Source organism: Hemicordylus capensis, chromosome 1, assembly GCF_027244095.1.
Source record: "Hemicordylus capensis ecotype Gifberg chromosome 1, rHemCap1.1.pri, whole genome shotgun sequence".
Lineage (NCBI taxonomy): Eukaryota > Metazoa > Chordata > Lepidosauria > Squamata > Cordylidae > Hemicordylus > Hemicordylus capensis.
Window position 1 is genome coordinate 9,631,712 of NC_069657.1, and position 12,192 is coordinate 9,643,903.

The window sequence follows — 12,192 nt, forward strand, 5'->3', positions numbered from 1 at the left end:
TGCAAACATGGTGATTGGTCAACAATGACCCCATCTACCATTTCGCCCCCACTCACAATGTCTTGTCCTGAAAGCAGAGTTGGGTTGGCTTACTGGGTGGGGATCAGGATGCTAAAGCGGCCAATATCATCAAACAGCCTTTTTTTAAAGGGTGGGGCTATTTTGTGGAAATCTATATCTTTCTGGGGAGGAAATAAAAATGCTTGTGCTGCAATTTTGCAAGCCTACACACCTTAAGTGGTGCAGTGGAGAAATGCTTGACTAACAAGCAGAAGGTTGCTAGTTCGAATCCCCACTGGTATGTTTCCCAAGACTATGGGAAATTCCTCTATCGGGCAGCAGAGATACAAGAAGATGCATCATCTCATATTGCACGGGAGATGACAATGGTAAACCGCTCCTGTATTCTACCAAAGAAAAGCACAGGGCTCTATGGGCGCCAGGAGTCGAAATTGACTTGATGGCACACATTACCTTTACCTTACTGAAGTGCAATTCATATTGAAAATAATGTCTGTTTAAAAAAAAAATTATTGAGACATTAAACTTAAAATATATGGTTTGCAAACATAGTAGCTTTCCCAAAACATCAAAAGCAATGTCTATTTTGGTCTTGAAGTCTCCAGTACAAATATGTTTGAAATGAAGCAGCTTTGGAAATTATATCAATTAATGGTTGTGCTAGATACTGGCCACCTTAAGTGGCGCAGTGGGGAAATGCTTGACTAACAAGCAGAAGGTTGCCGTATGTTTCCCAGAATATGGTATGGGAAACACCTATATTGGGCAGCAGCAATATAGGAAGATGCTGAAAGGAATCATCTCATACTGCATGGGAGGAGGCCATGGCAAACCCCTCCTGTCTTCTACCAAAAGAAAACCACAGGGCTCTGTGGGCGCCAGGGGTCGAAATTGACTTGATGGCACACTTTACCTATACCTTAGATACTGCCAAGTTAGAAGCAAGTATCTCAGGTCTGGGGATGTGGTAAGCTGTCAGGGTTACAGGTTGGGGCATCTCCCTAGGTCAGGTGCTCTCAACACTGGGCATTTAAGAGAGTGTCTTCTTTGCCATGAGCACCACCGCCTGCTAAGATCAGCCAGAGAAGTTCGCTTGCGGCTGCCACTGACTCGTCTGGCGGCTACTCGGGGACGGGCCTTCTCCGTTGCAGGCCCTGGACTTTGGAATGTGCTCTCTGTTGAAATAAGAGCTGCCCCATCTCTGGCAACTTTTTAAAAGGCACTGAAGACGCATTTGTTCACCCAGGCTTTTAATTAGATATCACAGTTTTAACATTTTTAATATTGGGTTTTACATGTTTTACATGTTTTTAATGGTTAATTGATTTGATGTTTTAAATGATTTTAATTGTAAACCTCCCAGATGCATGTTTTAGGCGGTATAGAGATATTTTAAATGAATGAATGAATGAATGAATGAACAAACAAACACTGGGCCAACCATTGTGGCTAGAGATGATGGGAGTTGTAGTCCAACAACATCTGAGACCCTAGTTTGGGAACCTGAAAGCCATTGTAGCTGGGGATGATGGGAGACCCAATATTGTCCGAAGACCCAAAGTTGAGAGCCTGTCTTTAAAGGCTGGGTGTTATTGGTTCATCTAGCCCAATATTGTCTGATCTGATTGGCAGAAGAGCTCTTTCCCAGAACCACTACTGGTCTTGTGGTCACAGGCATGACTTGTCACCTTAGCTAAGCAGGGTCCACCCTGGTTGCATATAAATGTGAGAACTGCAAGATATTCTCCTCAGGAGATGGAGCTGCTCTGGGAAGAGCAGAAGGTTTCAAGTTCCCTCTCTGGCTTCTCCAAAGATAGGGCTGAGAGAGATTCCTGCCTGCAACCTTGGAGAAGCCGCTGCCAGTCTGTGAAGACAATACTGAGCTAGATAGACCAATGGTCTGACTCAGTATATGGCAGCTTCCAATGTTCCTAAGCCCACCCCTGTATGGAACGGGACTTACTTCCATTTCAGCATAGGGAAAGATTGCAGACAAAAAAGGAACATACAAGTCGGCAGAAAACCATCCTATCCGTTGCTAGTATCCATGACAAATGGAACCTTCATGTACAGGGGCACCATGCCTCAGAATAGCAGGTGCCGAGGTCGTCAGGGGATGGAGACGCGGGATGAAGCCGCTCTGGGAAGAGCAGAAGGTTCCAAATTCCCTCCCTGGCAGCATCTCCAAGCTAGGTCTGAGAGAGTCTCCTGCCTGCAACCTTGGAGAAGCCGCTGCCAGTCTGTGAAGACAATACTGAGCTAGATGGACCAATGGTCTGACTCGGTATACGGCAGCTTCCTATGTTCCTAGAGACACTAGGAATGTGGGGACTTTGGCACCTGAAGACCTAATGGCTACACTCCCAGATCAGCATGTCATGCTCAAACACAGTCAGTCTCAAACGCAAGAGGTCTTCCCACAATATGTATTTCCTGCATAAGCACATTTATTTTTCTACATTTATATCCCGCTCTTCCTCCGAAGAGCTCAGAGCAGTGTCCATGCTTATTTTTATCCTCACAACAGCCCTGTGAGGTAGGTTAGGCTGAGAGATACTCATGTATCTCTCATGAGTCACCCAGTGAGTTTCATGGTTGAATGGGGATTCGAACTCGGGTCTTTCCTGCTGGATCAGGCCAAAGGCCCATCTAGTCCAGCATCCTGCTTCATACAGTGACCCACCAGGTGCACCTGGGGACACAGAAATATAGGGACCTGTCTTCTACCGAATCAGACCGTTGGTCCATCTAGCTCAGTATTGTCTACACTTACTGGCAGCAGGTCTCCAGGATTTCAGATGGGTTCTCCCCACCCAGCCCTACCTGGAGATGTTGGGGATTGATCCTGGGGCCTTCTGCATGCTCTGCCACTGAGCTAAAGCCCCACCCCAAAGGTGGCGTACATGAGTCTCCCACCCAGGCTCTGACCACACCAAGACCTGTTTTGCTTCCGCAGTCTTGTGCACCATTCGTTTTGGGAAGCCCACAAGTGGGGAGTCAGTCCAGTGAAGGGAACGGCTCGAATCCCACATGAGTATTTTGTCAAATGTGGCCGACTACAAGGAGGTCTGGCACAGAACTGACTTGGGGGGGGGATTCCCCCCCCCCATGCAAGGCAGCCCTTGCATTACATTTAAATGCTGCTGCTGTTTTCATCTTGGTTGTACAGACTGTAAAAACGGCAAAAAGACGGGAATAACCGCGCAAACTGCCTCAATTTGTATGTTGGGTTGCAAATGTGAGGGGAGACGGATACAAATAAGAAAGAGATCTGGGCTAAACCGTAGTGGGAATCGGCCCCTCCCTCGGGCAAGCCCCCCCCCCACCCAGGGCTGAGGACACACCAAGGGTCACTGGGGTCAGGCAGCAATAAAAGCCGGACTGGCCCAGCCAGAGAAAGGAGAAGGGAAGGGACCAGCCTGGCTCTGAATAGCAGCAGGCTGCAGCCTTTCTCTTCTCTCAATGAAATCGATGCCTTGGGTGGGACCACTTTCCCTCCCACTTCCCCTGTTCACCAGCGGTTCCTCCCGCCCCTGCAACCTATTCATAAAAGAGCCGGGAGTAAAAGGGCTTGTATTCCCCGCTGTCCCTCGTAATGAGAGGGGAGTGCCCGAGACAGAGAGCTGGGCTCAGATGTCACAGAGATGAGCTCGCGGGCAGGAGTGCCTCCCTTGGCAAGGGGACGGGCTGGTGGCCGGAGCAGGCAGATGCTCAGGCAGTGAAGCTGGGAGGGAAAGAGGCTGCTTGCTGGGAGCTATGACCGCGCGCTGGCTGCTGCGCCCTTTTGTATCTCTGAACTGCTCTGGCTTGCCCACACGAGAACCCACCAAGCCAAGTGCAGCTGACCGGTTGTCCAACGCTGGACATGGAGGCTCCAACAGGCCCATTGTCCAGGGAGAGCCCCTATTTTCTGGAATTTGTCCCTGGGAAATCACTCTCCCGGTTGGGGCCCTCTTTTTGCTCTCTTTTTGCCCCCTGCTAACTGAGCAAAGAGGCACCTTTTTAATGTAATGGTTCTTTGTATTGAGCAGGGGGAGAGTAACTGGTCCTATCCACCCTCAGCACAGGACCTCCTCCAGTGACTGTTGCTGGGGTCTATCTTATGTTTCTTTTTAGATTGTGAGCCCTTTGGGGACAGGGATCCATCTTATTTATTATTTCGCTTTGGAAACTTTTGTTGAAAAGCGGTATATAAATATTTCTCGTTGATGATGATGATGATGATTTTTACATTTATATCCCGCTCTTCCTCCAAGGAGCTCAGAGCGGTGCACTACATACTTACATACATACAGTGCATACATACATACATACATACATACGGTGCACTACATACTTCTCTTTCACAACAACCCTGTGAAGTAGGTTAGGCTGAGAGAGAAGTGACTGGCCCAGAGTCACCCAGCTAGTCTCATGGCTGAATGGGGATTTGAACTCAGGTCTCCCCGGTCCTAGTCCAGCACTCTAGCCACTACACCACGCTGGCTTTATGATGCCTTGTTCAGATGATGTTGTTGATGATGATGATGATGATGATGATGATGATGATGCCTTGTTCAGTCCACCACCCACCCCACCCCCCACACTTGAGTTGCTAGAGTTGGCATTCTTCAGGATTCAACTGTCTCCCCAGAACCTCTAGGAATGAAATATCCCGGTGGAGGCACCACATTTCTTGCACGCCTGGCTGCACAACACTGAAGCATCGTGCAGAGCACAGCACCCAGCAGGTGGAATCCTGTCCTCAGCATTGTAGAATAGTGGAGAGGGAGGCTTGGGCAGTGATTGTTGGTATGAGAACAGGTTGCTCCAAGTCTGTCCCTGTTTTCACCTGCAAAACGCTGGAGGCCTTGGCTGGGCTCATCTGCCTTGGGAATCTGGAATCTTGTGCTCTGTGTGCACTTGGTTACCTGCTTTCCATTTGTGGCACCCTTATGGTTCGAACTATATTTGTTTCTTGGTTTGCTCATCGTATTTATATAGAGCCTGATATGCATAGCCCTAGGCAGTGTGCAGAATTTAAAATACTACCAATGTAGAAACAATAAAGCTTCCCTTTATTGAGAGAAGAGAGCTGGTCTTAGGAAGAGAACTGGCCTTGGGAAGTGAGCTGGTCTTGTGGTAGCAAGCATGACTTGTCCCCTTAAGCTAAGCAGGGTCCACCCTGGTTGCAGATGAATGGGAGACTAGACTAGAAGTGTGAGCACTGAAAGATATTCCCCTCAGGGGATGGAGCCACTCTGGGAAGAGAATCGAGGTTCCAAGTTCCCTCCCTGGCAGCAGCTCCAAGCTAGGTCTGAGAGAGACAACCTTGGAGAAGCCACTGCCAGTCTGTGTAGACAATACTGAGCGAGATGGACCAATAGTCTATGGCAACTTCCTATGTTCCCTTCATTCATTCTCACTCATTAGGATCATCGGGAGCTGCCTTGTACTGAGTCAGACCATTAGTCCATCAAGTTCAGTATTGTCTGCACAGACTGGCAGCAGCTTCTCCAAGGTTTCAGGCAGGCAGGAGTCTTTCTCAGCCCGACCTGGAGATGCTGCCAGGAATCAATCCCAGGACTTTCTATATGCAAAGCAGATGCTCCACCCCCGAGTACAGTCTCATCCTGAAACGAATGAGAGGAAATGCCCACTGAGGTGCACTGATTCCTTCCCAATGTATGGAATTGCCAAATTCCAATGTATGGAATTTCCAATGCATTCCATGGCCATTTGGTCCACCTAGTTCAGGATTGTCTGCACGGACTGGCAGCAGCTTCTCCAAGGTTTCACGCAGGAGTCCATCCCAGTCCTAGCTGAAGATGCTGCCAGGGGTTGAACCTGGGACCTTCTGCATGCAAAGCAGATGCTCCACCACGGAGCTGTGACCGCATCCCAAGCACCTCCCTGGCATAAACAGAGTTAAAGGGCTCCCAGCTGGCTTCTCTCTGCTTCCTCCAGTATACCAAAGTATCTGTTTTCTCTCCTATTTCTGAAATGTAGGGGAGAGAGGGACGGGGGTGGGGTGGGTGGTGAGCGGGATGCAGCCCTGTCACTGGAACTCCAAGCGATAATCAGGTCTTAGCCTGTGCCTCTATTCAAATAGGGTGCACCAGCCTGGCTTGAGATGCAAATGAGGTTCAAAAGGAAATAACATCAGAAGTGCGGGAGGGGGAAGTGGATGTGTGGTGATGATAGGCCTGTCCTTCAGCCAGGCTTTAACAGGCAATTAATGCAGAGACTAAAAATGGGTGGTGGGGGGACTTGAGTGGGAGCCTTTGGTTCAACATACCTAATAGCTCTAGAAAGTCACTAGCATTAGCCAAACAAAACGCGCTCGGTAAAGAATTAATGTGCCCTCGCAAGAGGTCAGTGCAGGCCAGCTTGACCGGCTAAACCCCAAAGATCCATTCTAATGTCTCCTCTCAAGGATCTTTAAGCAGGCCTCGGATGCTCTTCACGACACTTTGATGATCCAGGCGTCGTTCCATCAAAACTCTGCAAGTCAGGACTTTCTGAACCTGATCGCCGGCCCAACCCGGTCCTCAGAGTGGGAGCTAAGCCGCTGTGTGTAAAATAACTTGGCTGTCATAGAGGGGATGAAGCCCCCTAAGCCAGGACTCCCAACCTTGGGTCCCCAGATGTTGTGGGAATAATAAACTCCCATCATCCCCAACTGCAATGGCCAAAGGATGATGGGAGTTGTAGTCTAACATCTGGGGACCCAAAAGTTGGTAACCCCTGACCTAGGCCCAAGCGGGAAATAAGCCTGCTCTCTACCCTGCATGGTGCACATGAAGAAAAGCTGGATGTTTATTACAATTCTGCATTGAAACAACACAAAACAACCATAGGATGTCATACTGGGGATGAAGTCCACCTAAACCAGGGGTCCCCAATCCTAGGTCCCCAAATATTGTTGGACTACAACTTCCATCACCCCCCAACTTGTCGTCAAACTGGGGCTGGGGATGATGGGGTTGTAGGCCAACAACATCTGGGACTCCAGGTTTGAAACTGGCAGGAAACTAACCGACTCTCTTCACAGCAAGAAACTGAGCAATATTACACTGGAAGGAGGGGCTAGAAAAATTTTAAATACACACACACAAACACACGAAAACACTCCCTGTTTAGATGTTTATTTTAATTCTGTGTGGAAATAACACAAAACAATAGGAATATGCAGAACGTTCCGAGCTCAGAACGTTCTGCCTCGAAACGGGCCATTGCAAGTGTTTCGACCCCAAATGGAACACTCTTCAAATGAAGGGTTGATCCATCAGAATAACCAGCTCAACAGGTTGTTTTGACAGAATGTTCCGGACATGGGGGATAGAATGCAAATGTCCGGAACATGCCATCAAAACAACCGGTCAAGCCAGTTGTTTCAACGGAACGGCCCTTCCTTTGAAGGGTGTTCCATTTTGGGAAGTTGAAATGGCCGGAGGCAGAATGGCCCGAGAAAAGTTTTGAGGCAGAAACAGCCCGAGGTCGGAACATTCTTCACATCCCTACCCCGCAAAAAACCACAAGAGGATAGTGTCCACACATGAGATCTGGTATGAATTGAAACATCCTTTTTTAATTGCCCCTTAACCGCAGCACTTTTCAAATCTCTTATCTTGTGGTCAGGGCCACTGAGAGCAGGTTTGGGCCTCGGTGGGGGAAAAAATGTCCGTGTCCCCGCCGTGAGGCACACCCCCCCTCCACTGCCGCGAGGCTACAAGGTCGTCTCTGCTGCCTGGCCAAACCACCAATCCTTAAAATGATTCTAGCCGCCATGTGGTTGGCTGGGGGGTGGGGGTTGAGCCAAGCAACCTCCTATGGTGGCGGCGGATGGAGCAGGAGCTGCTGCTGAGCCTGACCGTCTGGCCCAGTGACCCTTGAGAGCTGCAAGGCGCTCCAGTGCACCTGCTCAGTTCGAAACGAGTGTCATTGCTCTATCCAAACTGCACAGGCACACTGGAGTGCCTCGCAGTTCTCAAGGGTCGCTGGACCAGACAGTCAGGCTCAGCAGCTGCTCCCACTCTGCTGGCGGTCGGGGTGGTGCTCAGCTCATTTGAAGCACCTCAGGGTCTGTCCTGGTTTGCATTTTAATGGGAGACTACAGGTGTGAGCACTGGAAGATATTCCCCTTAGGAGATGGGGCCGCTTTGGGAAGAGCACCTACATGCTTGCATGCAGAAAGTTCCAAGTTTCCTCCCTGGCATCTCCAAGATAGGGCTGAGAGGGACTCCTGCCTGCTGCAACCTTGGAGAAGCCGCTGCCAGTCAATACTGAGCTAGATGGACTAATGGTCTGACTCGGTATAAGGGATACATGGGAGCTTCCTATGTTGCTATGAAGCTGCCGTGCTTATGGGTTCTTGCAGACAGGTGGAACCAACGATGCTGGCTTCCTCAGGCCTTGCCTCCATCAGCACTTCTCAGGAGGGAGGAGGATGCACTCATGCATGCTTAGGTTCAGGGCCCTTCGGGGATTCAGGAAGGCAAAAGAGTAGCCCTTCATTCTCTCCTGGGTAGCTGCTGGTGCAACAGCTCCAAAGGACATCTCCCTTGCCAGCTCCTGCTGGACAGCTCCGCAGCTGGTTCAGGCTGCAGCTCATGTGCTCCTGCACCACTCAGGGTTGGAGGGAAAGGGAACACATACTCATAGGCTCATTTGGTATGATCAGGGGCAGTTATAATTGAGTAGATGGGTTCAAAGAACCCGGGCCCCCAAGCTCCAGAGGGGCCCCCCAGCTCCACCCCTCCCTATTTTCTTTGTTATCTCCCTCAATCTGAGGGGCCGCCAGGGACAGAGGTGAACACGGGCCCCCTCTCCCCTAGCGACACCCCTGGGTATGATCTTTCCTATGCTTTATGGGGGGGCTGCCCACAGGGGTGTGTGTGTGTGTGTGTGTGTGTGTGCACGCGCACGTGTGCTTTATGCAAATGGTGGGAAAGGTTGCATGCACCTGTCCCTCCCACAGAAAAAAAGATCATCTCTTGTGAGTACAGTGTATGAACTAGCCCCAAGAGAAGATCTGCACACACAAAATGTCTGTGAGCTCTTCCAGGGTCCCAGTTACAGGTATTGTGATTATCTTAGAGAGTGCCTTCTTCGACATGATCCCCACCACACGTTAAGGTCGTCTGAGGAGATCATCTCCAGTTACCACTGGTTCGTTTGGTGGCGACTCAGAGGCGGGCCTTCTCTGTAGCTGCTCCTGGTCTGTGGAATGCACCCCCAGCAGAAATCCGCAATCTGAATTCTTTATTGACCTTCAAGAGAGCCCTTAAAACCTATCTGTTTGGCCTGGCCTTACAGGGTTTTTAATTATTTTTAATTGTTTTAATGCTGTAACCTGGTATTCAGGGTTTTAATTGTTCTGATTGTTTAATTGTTTTTAAAAGATGTTTTAATTGTTAATTGGTATTTATATTTATATTTCTGTTTTAATTGTTATTGGTTTTAATGGTTTCTGTTTCAATTGTTATTGGTTTTAATGGTTTCTGTTTTAATTGTAAACTGCCCTGAGCCATTTCGGAAGGGCCGTATAAAAATCAAATCAAATCAAATCAAATCAATAATATCTGTGCATCCTGAAGCACATCACCTGATGCTTGGAAAGAAGCCAAAGCATCAGACCCTAGTGGGGTTTATGCGAACTGCCCTGTTTCAACTCTAGTCATCTGTGAATAGAGCAGAATCCTTTTCTTGCTGGGATCTTGGCAGGGTGGACTTTTCCCCCTCATATGTCCTGACTTCCCTGGGGATGGGTGGGAAAGATATAGAGGAAACGGCAGTAGCCACCTCTGATCTGACTGAAGACCAGGATAGAAGGATCTTCCCTTCCCTTCATATTCTTTCAGTAACAGGGAGAATGAGATGGAGGAGAGGGCTGAGCTGATTGCACCCTGTAGGACACCTTTTATGTGATATTGTTTAACTAAAACAATAAGATGTGGGGCCCAGAATTGGACACAGTCAGACTAAATTACTCCTGAGTAGTACTATTGAAATTAGGTAGCCCTTTAGAGTAACTCCTGAGTAGGACAATTGAGTAACTTAGTCTGGCTGTCTATCAGGATTCCAAGTGAGGTCTGACTAGCGCAGAGAACCATTTATTGCTGTATTCTGGCCACCACTTCTGTTTATTCTGCCTACAACTGGATTACCTTTTTCTTTTTTAGCAGGTGTTATCACATCATTTGGTACTATTAACAAAGATCATAAATGGCTTGCTCATCTACTCCGACTGACTACAGACAGCCTCTAGGGTATCCCACCACTGTCTAAGGCAGGGGTGCTCAACTTTGGAACTCCAGATATCATTGGACTACAACTCCCATCATTCCCAGCCACAGTGGCTTTGTAGTCCGAGGATTCAGGTTTGAGAATCCCTGGTCTGAGACGCAGTTACTGGGGACACAAGAGAAAGCTTCTTCTGCAGTGGCGCTTAAACTCTGGAGTTCCCTGCCCAGGGAGATCTACCTGGCCTCCTCCCTGATGACTTTCTATCTTCATCTAAATACCTTCTTCTTCTGGCAAGCATTTGGTCTGCCAGTTGAATGATTTATTTTTATTATTCACTCTTGACTACTTGCTGGCTATGCTATTGCATCTGTTTTATAATTATGATTTTCATAAGCCTTCTTGGGAATTTATAGAAAATGCAAATCACAGAATTGCATTTAATAAAACAATGTGCAGGTCTGCCATTTTGTTGCCTGCCATCTCAGCGCTATAACCGGCTGTCGAATTGCCCCCACATATCTGGCATTACTCGGTGAGGAAAGCTGACGATACTCAGCGAGCACACCTCAGCTGTTCTTTGACTTCTCCGTGTACAATTCCTGTCTATGACAGGAATGTTTTTCTCTTTTCAGTTCTTCCTTGCATCTAAGATGGGCTTGCAGTAAATCCTGTCAACTCAACACCTGGCAAAAGTGCTCCGACGTCAGATAAAAAGAATGCCACCTACGGCTTAATGTCTGGTTTTTAAAAGTACAAGCCAAAAAAGAAAGAGCGGGAGGGAGAAAGGGGGGTGGGAGAGGGAGGGGGGAGAGAGAGAGAGAGAGAGAGCGAGAGAGAGAGAGCTATCAAATGATTCTCAAGCACAGCAAACAATGCGTATTTTTGTCTTCCTCATGCCCAGTAGGCAACCGAGTGGAAATACAACTTCCATCCTTAATCTACAAATGAAATTAAAGTTGTTGAGAGATGCCTGCGAAACCAGGAAGGCCTTGTTTCTTGGCGAGAGGGGAGGAAAAGCTGAAACCGCAACATATTTTAGCAGCTTTATTAAATTTCCAATTATATTGGGAATAATCACTGCGCACATGCTGTATTCACACACACACACACACACACACACACACACACACACACACACACACATGTTGGCTCACTGAAGAGAAATTGGGAGGTTTAAAGGTTTCCCCGGCATCAATAAAGGAGCGCAAGTGAAGGGGATTTGAGAATCCGCAACGTTTGCCCTCAGCCAGGGGAACAACAGCGGTGCTTCCATGTGGCTATGAGGTGATGCCGGATCCTCAGCAGGTGGAAGCAGACGGCACTGAAACGGCAGTCTGCAGCAAGAGGGAAGGAGTGCCTCCTTCAGCCAGTTGGCAGGGAGGCCTGTCTGCAGCCACAAATCCCCCTTCACCAAGAAGAAGCTTAAAGAAGGAGAAAAGAGACACAGTGGGCCCAAGCGCAAGGTTGTGAATTCACCACAGCGTCGTCAGCACCATGACGACGGGCTCATACAAGGGAGGAATGAGCGATGGGTGGATGAGGAGACAAATGTCCCTGCACATCAGAACATAGGAAGCTGTCTTATACCGAGTCAGACCATCTAGCTCAGTATTGCCTGCACAGACCTGCAGCAGCTTCTCCAAGGTTGCAGGCAGGAGTCTCTCTCAGCCCTATCTTGGAGATGCTGCCAGGGAAGGAACCTGGAACCTTCTGCATGCAAGCAGTCAGGTACTCTTGCCTTGGAGGCCCCATCCAGGGCTGTCCTTTTCGTAGTCCCCACAAATAGAGAGAGGGACTTTTTTTCATAGGAACGTAGGAAGCTACCTTCTACTGAGTCAGACCATTGGTCCATCTCGCTCAGTATTGTCTACACTGACTGGCGGAGGCCCTCCAAGGTCTTCGGCAGGAGTCTCTCTCAGCCCTAACTGCTGCCAGGGAGGGAAC